This window comes from Cebus imitator, unplaced genomic scaffold (assembly GCF_001604975.1).
Source record: "Cebus imitator isolate Cc_AM_T3 unplaced genomic scaffold, Cebus_imitator-1.0 Scaffold160, whole genome shotgun sequence".
NCBI lineage: Eukaryota > Metazoa > Chordata > Mammalia > Primates > Cebidae > Cebus > Cebus imitator.
Genome location: NW_016107475.1, coordinates 454,911 through 468,774, shown reverse-complemented (window position 1 = coordinate 468,774; position 13,864 = coordinate 454,911).

Sequence of the window (13,864 nt, the reverse complement as noted above, 5' to 3'; positions counted from 1 at the left end):
AATAATAAATAAAATAAAGAAAGAAAGAACAGAAAAAGAAAAACCCAGCCCACTTGTAATTGCTGCTAATAGGAGTGCATATTCAGGGCAACTTGAATCAATACTGCTGAGTGGCCATCCTCAAGCTTTGGGCTCAAATAAACTCTACATTTAACATATTTCCCAAATCTCCTTATTGAAGGCTGACATAGGTTTTGCCAGTTTATACCCTCTTCAGCAATGTATGGAAGTACTTGTTGGAATGTATGAAAAGTGTGTGTGTGTGGGGGCGGGGGGAGGTTTATGAGAAGCACCAAATTAGTAGGGGCCTGAGCAGAAGTATGGGTAGTCTGAACATCTTGTTTGCAGCTGGCATCTGAAGTGGGGGCAGTCCTGTGGGACTGAGCCTTAACCTGTGGGGTCTGCACTGACTCCGGATAGTTAGTGTCAGAATTGAATGAATTGTTGGATACCCAGTTGGTACCAGGAGAATCAGAGACTACATACATAACCTTGGAGATGATTTTTATGTTTGAGGTCCTTTGTTGAGGTCCATCTTGTTTACCACTTTCTATCCTCTCAATATGCCCCATTGCATTTTTCCTTCCAGAATCTTTTTTCTTTTATGCTTTTTTAGAGACCGGGTCTCGCTCTGTTGCTCAGGCTGGAGTGCAGTGGCACGATCATGGCTCACTGCAGCCTCGACCTCCTGGGCTCAAGCAATCCTCCCATCTCAGCCTCCTAAGTAGCTAGGACTGTAGGTGAGTACCACCATGTCTGGGTAATGTTTTATTTTTATTTTTTGTAGAGACAGGGTCTCACTATGTTGCCCAGGCTGGTCTCCAACTTCTGGCCTCAAGCAATCTTCCTGCCTCAGCCTCCCAAAGTGCTGTGACTACAGCCATGAGTCACTATGCCCAGCCACAATCTTTCAGTCTGGTCATAGGGGCATGAAAATGAACAAAGCCATGTTGGAGAGTAGGATAACAGCCACATAGCTCAGTCTTGGGGGAAGAGTAACGGAGAAAGAATTCCAGAAGGAGGCAACAAGGAGACTGAGACATGAAGTTGGTGCTTGACAGGCAAATTGACTATGTTTTGGGTGTGTTGGACGTATATTCCAGAGGCAGGGATAAACAGCTAAAGAGGTCCAGAGGAAAGAAAGAGCACCACACTTAGGGAACTAGTATAGTTAAGGACTATTGGAATGAAAGGGAAATAAGATCAGGACTCAGGCCAGAGAGATAAGGTCATGAAGGGCATCATAGTCCATGTTTATGGTTCTAGACATTATCTAAGGACATTCTAAAGTAAACCATTGAATGAGTACAACTTGATTTTTAGCTTAAAAAGATCTCTGTGACAGAACAAAGACAGTAGCAGTAGGAATGTGAAGAAATGAATGGACTTGAGAAATATTTGCCCTGTTTCTCTGGTTTGACCCAAAGAAGGTACAACAGAGGACTGCTCAGACCAGAAGTCTGCCAGGTCAGAGGAAGACATCAGGATATAAAAAGCACCATGACTTCTATTGGGAGTGGAGGGTCTGGCAAATCTCTGTGGATTGTTTTCAGTGTTCTGATGAAAGGCCTTAGCCACGGGGTTATACACTCCCAGGCACAACATGTTTGATTCCCTATTGTATTTGCCAAGGAAGTTAGTTCTTCTAACTTTTCGTTTACACATCTTCACAGGAGGTGTATTTATCAGGAACCCATGGGTTGGGTTTGGTAGAGGGCCTGACCAGGCCTGCCAGACAAGACTTGGTGCACTAAGCTGTCCAGTATTCCCAAAGCTTTAATTACCTGAACCTAAGTATAAGAATATCATTACAATTTTTGCCACTCATCACACCATACACTCACACAGGCACCCACATACTATTTCTGTTTGTTGTCCTCACTAAATAAAGCTCAACTTGTCTGAAGTCAGTCTAATTCCATTTACTCCCAAGCAATTCCCAATATTTACATCCTTTTTGCAGCAAATATCATTATTTATCTAATTACTTGGGCTTATACCTCTGAGTCATCTTTTTCTCGTCTTTCTCATCTACTCCTCACCCCCTCTCCCTGCCATAACGTAGTTTGTTTAACGTCAGACTACAGAGATCTCCATATACTGATTTGCTGTCTGTACTCTCTTCAGTCCATTGTGAATAATAGCACGATTTGCATATCATTATTCTGGTATATGTTGCTTTTATATTATAAACATTACTTGGCCGGAATTTTTTTTTTTTTTTTTTGGATGGAGTTTCACTTTTGTTGCCCAGGCTGGAGTGCAGTGGCACTATCTTGACTCACTGCAACCTCTGCCTCCCAGATTCAAGCAATTCTCCTGCCTCAGTCTCCTGAGCAGAGTAGCTAGAATTAGCCCTACGATGCCCGGGTAATTTTTTTTTTTTTAGGAAGAGACGGAGTTTCATCATGTTGGCCAGGCTGGTCTTAAACTTCCAAAGTGCTGGGATTACAGACATGAGCCACTGCGCCCAGCCTAGAATTTTCTATTTTACATAAATCTGTCGGAGTTGAAGATAATATTATAAGCAAATCAATTCTTTTTTTTTTTTTTTTGAGACGGAGTTTCGCTCTTGTTACCCAGGCTGGAGTGCAATGGCGCGATCTCGGCTCACCGCAACCTCCGCCTCCCAGGTTCAGGCAATTCTCCTGCCTCAGCCTCCTGAGTAGCTGGGATTACAGGCACGTGCCACCATGCCCAGCTAATTTTTTGTATTTTTAGTAGAGACGGGGTTTCACCATGTTGACCAGGATGGTCTCGATCTCTTGACCTCGTGATCCACCCGCCTCGGCCTCCCAAAGTTCTGGGATTACAGGCTTGAGCCACCGCGCCCGGCCTTAAGCAAATCAATTCTATTTAATCAAGGTTTGGCAAAGGAGATGGGCTCAGTAGCTGTATAACCTTAGGCAAGTTATTTTACATGTCTGTGTCTCCATTTCTTCTTATATAAAATGGGGACGATAATAGTACCTAATTCACAGAGTGTTATGAGGATTGAAAGAGTTAATATTTGTAAGGCAGTTGGAACAGTGTCAGAAACTTGGTAAGCTCTGAAATACCTGGAATCTGTGTAAGAAGTCAATAAGGAAATGAGTTTATCAAGAAAGAACATGGTTGAAGTTGAGACCTTGAATCCCATAATAAGGAGTGGCATTGGTGGTGTTTGGCTGGGTTTGTTAGCTGAGGATTGTGAATGAATGTTTTGTCTAGGTGAATCTAATAATGGAATTGGTGATTCTCTTAACCAGAAACCTGAGCTTAAATCTATTGATAGAATGTTTGAACTGCTTGACTTACTGTTGTTTTAGATTCAAAACATTAGTTTTCATAGTCATTTCAGTCAAATGCAATGTCAGTTAATTATGTTTGAAGTAAAACAGTTACCGTGAGAGGTTTACATTACCATAGCTTGCATTTGAGAAAGTCAAAATTTTCAAAATGTGGTTAGTTCCAAAGTCTATTTTTGATAAACCAGCTTGAATACTGCATTGTGGATAACAAGGTTAAATAAAGGTTCTAATAAGACAAACAGTGACAATTTAAATAAATCAGATGTTTTTGTCGAAGATTACTCTGTGATTTTCTCCAATTATTCATGACATTTCACCCATTCATATTGTGATCTGCTTTAATAGTGGAAGAAAAAAAAAACCCTTGTCTCCTTGTTTATTCTTTGTTCTCAAGGAGATAAGCTGTTTATAAAGACACGTTATTTGTTATTTAAATCACTTTTACTGAAGTTGTTTATTTCCTTGTTTCAGTTTCTAAAAATATTGCAACAATTGTAATGCTTCTTAGAGATATCTATTCAATACGGAGTGATTTGTACTGAAATTCTTTGCTAAATGGGCACAGGTGCTGATGTGTATAACATGCTAGAATGAGTCAAAACTAATAAGTGCTAAAAAAAAGATAATGGGGATATACTTGTATCAACTTTAAAAATCTATGATTAAAAACATTTTAGACTGAAAGTCTTAGATATTTGTAAAGGTCTACCTTTATACATGCTATTTGGTAAGTAATAATAATAATAATGAAAGTAATAAATTAGGTATAACACCAAAACCATAAGCAGAAAAACTGCATAATTTAAATACAGAAATCTATTTCTTAGAAAATGCCCTTTAATCACTTTGCAGACTTTGAAGATCATAATTATATAAAAGTAATTACATTAAAAGATAATTTACCTGATAGTAAAATACCAAATTAAAGCTGAAAAACTGTACTTGTAAACAGAATTATATATATTTAAAACATTGTTAAACAGCAAACATGTGAAATTATATCTCTTGCTTCTCTCTTTGCTATGCATAAAATTACCTCCAGAAAAAAATTTTGTTGATTTGGTACTATAAAGCTACATAGTAGTAAAGTATACAGCTACATTACATGTTTTGCATATTAACCTAAACTATGACTTATCCTAGGTAATCAACAGGATTGATGTGTGAAATAAAGTCAAGCAGATTTGATATTTTAAGAGACAGCTGATTATTTCCAAGAACTAAAGGCTGAAAATCCAGCTGGGTTGATTTGGCTTAAAAAAATGAAGTCTGGTAACATAATTTATAGTATCTATTCCTGCTGAGTAAGCTCTGGATACTGCAAACTCATATCTGTGGATGTACATCTCTCCCTTTGAAACTGATGAGAATTGCTCGGGCTAAGTGAGAGACATGCTGGGAAAATTGGGTCCTTACAATTGGCATGCATAGACATTAGAGGTCCTATGACACTTTCCTCATTGGGTCCCTAAGTTTTCTCCAGTCTTGGTTTTGGTAGAAGACACTCAGTTTTGGAAGGAATACTCCTTGAATTAGATATGTCCAGACTAAAAACTATTCAGGTTTTATCATCTAGAGAGCCTTACTTCAGGATTTCATCATTATCAGTAAAGTTGGGTAAATAATACTTATCTTGATTTAAATCTTATCCAAGTAATCTCAAGATGTCCATTTGAAAAACAAAACAAAAACCAGTTGATTTCTTTGAATTCTAGGCTAAATCATGGCTAATTTTGAGTGTAGTCACCTGGAGCATGTACTATACTTATAACCAAATGAATTCATATAGTTTTATCATGGCATCTTTGAGTTTTGAAGATTGGCTCCATTTTAGGCTAACTTTAGTTTCTCTGAATAATTGGTCTGTAGAACTAAAAAATACTCAATTAGTTTGCCTGGTTGCATTTCATTAAATCCAACTAACCAATCAACAAAACTAGATTGTCATGACTATCAGTGAACAGCAATCAAAGTACTATGTGGCATGGTCTACTTTTTGCCTATCTGTTGATTTGGTTTAAGGGTTATTTCCATTACCATTCAGTTAACTTCAAGAAGGTGTAGTAGCTGTGTTATATTGGATAAGTCACTTATTGTATCTCTGAGAATGAGAATCATGGAGTGTTTTTGTTTCTTTTTTTTGTTTTTGTTTTTTGTTGTTGTTGTTGTTGTTTTAATTAAGACAGGGTCTCACCCTATTGCCCAACCTGGAATGGAGTGGCTTGAAAACAGCTCACTATATATAGCCTTGACCTCTCAGCCTCAAGCAATCCTCCCACCTCAGCCTCCTGAGTAGCTAGGACTACAGGTGCATGTCATTATACTCGGGTACTTTTTAAAAACATTTTTTGTAGAGTTGGGGTCTTGCTATGCTGCCTAGGCTGGTCTTGAATTCCTGGCTGCAGCAATCCTCCCGCTCAGCCTCCCAAAGTGCTAGGGTTACAGGTGTAAGCCACAATGTGTCCAGCCCCCTTGAGGATCTTAAAATAAATGTATTCATTAAGTCTGAATATCAGTAGTAATATGAAGTATATAATGTATGTGTAATGAAATGATGGATACTAAATACATATTGCAGGCCAGGTGTGGTGGCTCACCTGGAGCCAGGAGTTCCAGCACTTTGGGAGGTCGCAATGGGTGATCACCTGGAGTCAGGAGTTCGAGACTAGCCTGGCCAAGATGGTGAAAACCTGTCTCTACTAAAAATACAAAAATTAGCTGGGCGTGGTGTTGGGCCCCTGTAATCCCAGTGACTCAGGAGGCTGAGGCAGGAGAATCACTTGAACCCAGAAGGCGGAGGTTGCAGTGAGCCAAGATCTCTTCATTGCACTCCAGCCTGGGCAACAAGAGTGAAACTCTGTTTCAAAAAAAAAAAGAAAATAAATAAATAAATACATATTGCATATTAAACCTAGAACATTCATTTCTTTTTTTAGACAGAGTCTCTCGCTCTGTCCCCCGGCTATAGGGTAGTGGCACAATCTTGGTTCACTGCAACCTCCGCCTCCTGGGTTCCAGCAATTCTCCTGCCTCAGCCTCTCGAGGAGCTGGGATTACAGGCGCATGTCACCACACCCAGCTAATTTTTGTATTTTTAATAAGGATGGGGTTTCACTATGTTGGACAGGCTGGTCTTGAACCCCTGACCTCAAATGATTCACCTGCCTTAGCCTCCCAAAGTGCTGAGATTACAGGCATGAGCCATCAAGCCCCGCCTAAACCTGGAACATTCTTAAAGTTGCCTTGAAAATATTAAAAGTCAATTGATAGTTTGGGTAATTATTGTTATTAAAATTTTTCTTTTTTTTTTTAGGCAGAGTCTCACTCTGTCACCCAGAGCCTATGCCACATACCTGGCTAATTTTTGTATTTTTTGTATAGACGGGATTTCACCATGCTGGCCAGGCTGGTCTCAGGCAGGGGGATCACTTGAGGTCAGGAGTTCAAGACCAGCCTGGCCAACATGGTTAAAACCCATCTCTACTAAAAATACAAAACTTATTTGGGTGTGTTGGTATGCACCTGTCCTCCCAGCTACTGGGGAGGCTGAGGAAGGAGAATTGCTTGAACCCAGGATGTGGAGATTGCAGTAAGCTGAGACTGCACCATGCCACTGCACTCCAGCCTGGGCAGCAGAGCAAGACTCCATCTAAAAAATAAAAAAAAAAAAAAAAATGAAACTAAAGATTTGAGCACTGGACTTGACTTCAAATATTCTGTCTTTGGCCAGTCTCTAGTTATGAGTTAAACAATGTTTCAGTAAAGGGAAACAAAGGTAACTTTTGTTGAAAGGGTAGCAAATGTATTAAACAATGTTTCAGTAAAGGGAAAAAAAGGTAACTTTTGTTGAAAGGGTAGCAAATGTATTAAATAATTCTTATAAGAAATGAACTGCTTGCAGCATAATCTATATTTTGTATACATTTATAAATCTATATTACTAAAGTATGTATATCTTGTTTAGAACTTACATTCCTCATAGTTAATAAGGTGCTTAGGCATATTTGTTTATCTACTTTGTTTAAATTAAGTAACCTAGTGCCTGTAGTCCCAGCTACTTGGGAGGCCAAAGCAAGATGATTGCTTGAACCCAGGAGTTTGAGGCTTCACTGAGCTATGATTGTACTACTGCACTTTAGCCTAGGTTGACAGAGTGAGATCTTCTCTCTAAAAAAAGGAAAAGAAAAAAAAATAAGTAACCTAAATTATATCTTTGGTCAAGCATCTTTAAAATGCAAATGTTTGGAATTTAGAAGCTAGATATTTGATTCTACTTGACTGTAGAAAGTAGGATTTATTATGTAATGGTTTCCAGGTGAATTTACTTATTTATATAGTGTAGAAATGGGGGTCTTGCTATGTTGCCCAGGCTGGTGTTGAACTCTTGGCCTCAAGCAAACCTGCCACCTCTACCTCCCAAAGTGCTGAGATTACTGATGTGAGCCACTGTACCCCCCTGAAATAATTTCTTATGTATCTTCAAATGCACCATATTGCTTTTTGTAGTTTTAAGGTGTTTCTTGGTTAAATCAGAAGAAATTATACTTAGGAGGAACCATGTGTAATGACAAATAAATAAGCAAGTGAAAAATGTGCTCTTGGGTGTTGTTTCAATTACTTCTATAATATTGAGGTTTTTTTTTTTTTAAAGATGGAGTTTCACCATGTTGGCCAGGCTGGTCTTGGACTCCTGACCTCAGGTGATCCACCCACCTCGGCCTCCCAAAGTGCTAGGATTACAGGTGTGAGCCACCGCGCCCAGCTATATTGAGTTTAATAGTGTTTTAAAAAATTAATCTTAGTTTTTTTTTCTCTTTTTTTGAGATGGAATGTTGCCCTGTTGCCCAGGCTGGAGTGCAATGGCTCGATCTCGGCTCACTGCAACCTCTGCCTCCCAGGTTCAAGTGATTCTCCTGCCTCAGCCTCTCTAGTATCTGGGATTACAGGGGTGTGCCATCATGTCTGGCTAAGTTTTTGTATCTTTAGTAGAGACGGGGTTTCACCATGATGGCCAGGCTAGCCTCGAACTCCTGACCTCATGATCTGCCTGCTTCGGCCTCCCAAAGTGCTGGGATTACAGGCGTGCCTGGCCTAAAAACTTAATCTTTAAAATGGGCTGGCCGGGCACGGTGGCTCACGCCTGTAATCCCAGCACTTTGGGAGGCCTAGGAGGATGGATTACAAGGTCAGGAGATCAAGACTATCCTGGCTAACATGGTGAAGGCTCGTCTCTACTAAAAACACAAAAAAATTATCTGGGTGTGGTGGTGCGTGCCTGTAATCCCAGCTACTCAGGAGGCTGAGGCAGGAGAATTGCTTGAACACGGGAGGTGGAGATTGCAGTGAGCCGAGATTGTGCCACTGCACTCCAGCCTGGCGACAGATAGAGACCCTGTCTCAAAAATAAATAAATAAATAATAAAATAATAAAATAAAATAGACTCCACAGTCTCGATGTTCCTAAAGAAATTAGATACAGAACTACCTGAACTATGGTGGCTCACGCCTGTAATCCCAGCACTTTAGGAGGTGGGAAGACTGCCTGAGCCCAGGAGTTTGAAAACAGCCTAGACAACATGGCAAACTCTGTCTCTACAAAAAATACAAAAATTAGCCAGGCATGGTGGTACACTCCTGTAGTTCCAGCCATTTGGGAGGCTTATGTGGGAGGGAGAATTGCTTGAGCCCCGGAGGTTAAGGCTGCAGTGAGCCAAGATTGTGCCACTGCACACTAGCCTGGGCGACAAAGTGAGACCCTGTCTCAAAAAAAAAAAAAAGCAAAGAAAAAAAAGGAAAAAAAACCCTCAAAGCAAACCAAAACCAAAACCACAGAATTATCACATAAACCAGCAATCTCTCTTCTGGGTATATACCCAAAGGAGATGAAACTACCTCTTGTAAGGGTATCTGCACTCCCACATTCTTTGCAGCATTAGTCACAATAGCCAAGATATAGAGACAACCTATGTCCATATACAGATGAATGAATAAAGAAAATGTGGCACGCATGTGAACACACACACACACACACACACACACACACGCACAGGAGTATTATTTAGCATTAAAAAAGGAGCAAGGAGGAAATCATGCCATTTGCAGGACGGACCTGTAGGATGCTATGCTAAGCGAAATAAGCCAGACTTAAAAATAAAAATATTGCATGGTATCACTTATGTGTGGAATCTATTTTAGTTTATTTTTAATATTTTGGCTAATTTTCATATTTTTTTGTGGAGGTGGGGTCTCCTTATGTTGCCTTGATTGGTCTCAAACTCCTGGGCTCAAGTGATCCAGCCACCTTGACCTCCCAAAGTGTTGGAATTACAGGCATGAGCCACTGGCCTGGGCTTAATTATTTTATTTTTGAGGTGGGATCTTGCTCTGCCACCCAGGCTAGGGTGCAGTGCTATGATCATAGCTCACTGCAGCCTTGAACTCCTGGGCTCAAGGTATCCTCCTGCCTCACCCTTCCAAAGTGCTGGGATTACAGGTAGGAGCCATCACACTCAGCTTAAATTTTTAAAAATTTTAAAAAGGTCAAACATACAGAGATAGAGAATAAAATGGTGGTTACTGGGGTGAGGTTGGAGGTTCACAGGAGGAAATGAGGTGATGTAGTTCAAAGGGTACAAAGTACCAGATCTGTAAGAGGTCTATAGTTAATAAAACTACAGGACATTTGGGATTTTTTGCTAAATAAGTAGATTTTAGCTGCTCTTGTCACAGAAAAGTAACTGTAAGATGACAGATATGTTAACCATTTTACAATCTATTTGTATCCTATAACATCATGTTGTAAACCTCAAACATATACAATAAAAGTTATTTAAAAAATTAAAGGCCAGGCTTGGTGGCTTATGCCTGTAATCCCAGCACTTTGGGAGGCTGAGGCAAGTGGATCACCTGAAGTTGGAAGTTAGAGACCAGCCTGACAAACACGGAGAAGCCCCATCTCTACTAAAAATACAAAATTAGCTGGGTGTGGTGGTGCATGCCTGTAGTCCCAGATATTCTGGAGGCTGAGGCAGGAGAATTGCTTGAACATGGGAGGCGGAGGTTGCATTGAGCCAAAATCACGCTATTGCACCCCAGCCTGGGCCACAAGAGAGAAACTCCATCTCAAAACAACAACAACAAAAAACAACAGCAACAAAATTTAAATGGGCTCAAAATTTTAGAAGCATCACTTATCTCATGAAGAAGATAGTCTGCTTTTCTTGCAGACAGAAAATAAATTTTGTATTTTTATTAAGACTACTCATTTAGTCACTTAAATATTTGTTGAGCTCCTTATAACCTAGGTACTACTATAGGACCTGGGGATGCAGCGGTGAACAAATCAGACATCAATCCCTGCCACAGGAAGCTTGGATTCTAGGAAGAGTAGTAAGAGCAGATAATAAGCTAACAAATTAGTAAAGTACATATTATGCTAGATGGCAGTAACTCTTGGAGAGAAAATAAAGCTGGAAAGAAAGAAAAGGAGTGCTGGGCGAGATTGTAATTTCATATGGATAGTAGTTAGGAAAGGCCTTAACTAAGAAGGCATCATAAGGAAGTAAAGACATGAGGAAGTGAGCCAAGTAGATATTTTGGAGGAGAGTCTCCCAGGCAGAAGGAATAGGACATGCAGAAGCTTCAGGGGTGGGAAACAGGCTTGGTAAGTTCCAGAAACAGCAAGAAAGCCAATATGCATGGACAGAGACGGGGAGGAAGAATGGTCTGAGATGAGATCAAACAGGCAGTTGGGACCCTCATCATGAGACCTCATAGGCTGTTTTGATAAGCAGTGGCAGGTTAAGGTACTAGTAGGTGTTAAACACAGGAAAGTAATGATGCAACTTAGACTTTTAGAAAATATATATGGCTCTTGTTGTAACTGCCCAATGGTTTCATTTTGCCTGCTGCCCAGATAGAGCCAATTTATCAAGACAGGGGAATTGCCACTAGAGAAAGAGTTTAATTCATGTAGAGCCAGCTGAACAGCAGACCAGAGTTTTATTGTTACTCAAATCAGTCTCCCCGAAAATTTGGAGACTGGGGTCAAGGATAATTTGGTGGACAGGGGGCCAGGGAGTCAGGAGTGCTGATTGATAGGGCTGGAGATGAAATCAAAGGGATTTGACTCCAGTCCTCTTGGACTGAATCAGTTCCTGGGTGGGGACCACAAGACCAGATGAGCCAGTTTATCAATCTGGGTGGCACCAGCTAATCCATCAGGGTCTGAAAAATATTTCCAGCATCAATCTTAGGTTTTTCAATAGTGATGTTATCCCTAGGAGCAATTGGTGGTGGGGGTGGGGTTTAGAATCTTGTGGCCTCTAGCTGCATGACTCCTAAACAATAATTTCTAATCTTCTGGTCTTACAAAGGCAGTCTGGTCCCCATGCAACAAGGGGGTTTGTTTTGGGAAAGAGCTACCATCTTTCAAAGTTAAACTATAAACTAAATTCCTCCCAAAATTTGTTCAGCCTATACCCAGAAATAAAAAAGGACAGCTTGGAGGTTAGAAGCAAGATCAAATCAGTTAGGTTAGATCTCTTTCACTGTCATAATTTTTCGTGGTTATAGTTTTTTCAAAGGCAATTCCACTGTGTGGAGAACAAACTGTGGGGGTTAAAAGTGAAAGCAAGGAGACCAGCTACAAGGCAGCTACAATAATCCAGGAGGGAGATGATAGTGACTTGGATCAGGGCTGGTGGTAGCAATACTGTCAGTGAAATGTGATGAAATTCTGGATAATTTTAAAGACGAAGCCAACAACATTCACTGAAGGCTGGGTGTAAGGTGAGAGAGAATGGGGAAAGCAGAGGATGATTCCTGTGATAAATGGCTTGACCTACTGGAAGGCTAGAGTTGCCGTCCACTGAGATGAAGTGGTAGAAGTGGGAATCAATTACTAGGTCCTTTCCTCCCTAAGGAGATGGTTATAAGAAGAAGAACGACAAGAGTATGAGGAAATGGTATTTTGGCTGGTTCATGCCGATGGCCAATACCATCTGCCATCTGTCTCTGTCAATGGCCCAGTGGCATCCTCTAAAATGGCAACCTCATGAACCTGGAAATGGAAAATCCCAATCACCCATATTTATTATTTTTTAAATTTATTTATTTATTGAGACAGGGTCTCACTCTGTCACCCAGGCTGGAGTACGGTGACATCATCTCGGCTCACTGCAGCCCCTGCCTCCCAGGCTCAGGTGATCCTCCCACATCAGCCTCATTTATTTAGATCCTACTTGAAAAATATTTTTCTTTTGCTTTTAATGAGTTTCATAAATTTGCTATTTGATGTTCTGTAGCACTTTCTTCTATTTAAAAATTTCTGCTGGGCACAGTGGCTCATGCCTTTAATCCCAGGACTTTGGAAGGCTGAAGCAGGCTGATTGTTTGAGTCCAGGAGTTTGAAACCAGCTGGGCAACACAGGGAAACCTCATCCCTACAAAAAAATTAGGTGAGTACTTGGGGCATACCTGTAGTTTCAACTACTCAGGAGGCTGAAGAGGGGGATCTCTTGAGCCCAGGAGGCAGAGGTTGCAGTGAGCTGAGATCATACCACTGCACTCCAGCCTGGGCAAGAGTGGAGACCTTGCCTCAGAAAAATGTTTTTTTTTTTTTTTTTTTTTTTTCCCCACTGATTTCAAGCTTCGAGTACATTCTTTATTTCTACGATCCTAGGATGTCATGAATTTATGTTGTCCTAGGCATACCTTTACTTTATTAAACATTTTTTTTTGGCCAGGCAAGGTGGCTCACATCTGTAATCCCAGCACTTTGGGAGGCCAAGGCAGGCAAATTGCTTGAGCCCAGGAGTTTGAGACCAGCCTGGGCAATATGGTGAAATCCTCTCTAATAATACCAGAACAATTAGCCGAGCATGGTGGTGTACACCTATAGTCCCAGCTAATAGGGAGGCTGATGTGGGAGGATCACCTGAGCCTGGGAGGCAGGGGCTGCAGTGAGCCGAGATGACGTCACTGTACTCCAGCCTGGGTGACGGAGTGAGACCCTGTCTCAATAAATAAATAAATAAATTTAAAAAATAAATAGAGATGGGGTCTCGCTGTGTTGCTCAGGCTGGTTTTGGACTCCTGGCCTCAAGTGATACTCCCACTTCAGCCTCCCAAAGTGCTGAAATTATAGGTATGAGCCATGGCACTGAGCCTGTTCCTTATTTTAGGCTTTGACATTATTCCTCTCAATTTCTATTTACAATCATATCTGATTAAGTTTGTGTATAGTGTATATATTATCTCATTTAACTCTCACAACGCCTATGAGGTAACTAAAACAGAAACCACCCTAATTTTATAGATAAGAAAAACAGGCTGGGCATGGTGGCTCAAGCCTGTATCCTCAGCATATTGGGAGGCTGGGGAATATAGGGAGACCCTGTCTCTACAAAAAATGTAAAAATTAGCTGGGTATGGTGGCACACACCTGTGGTCCGAGCTACTTGGGACACTGAGATGGGAGGATTGCCCCCTTAAGCCAGAGAGGTCAAGGCTGCAGTGAGCCAAGATCCCACCACTGTACTCTAGCCTGGGTGGCAGAGGAAGACCCTGTATTA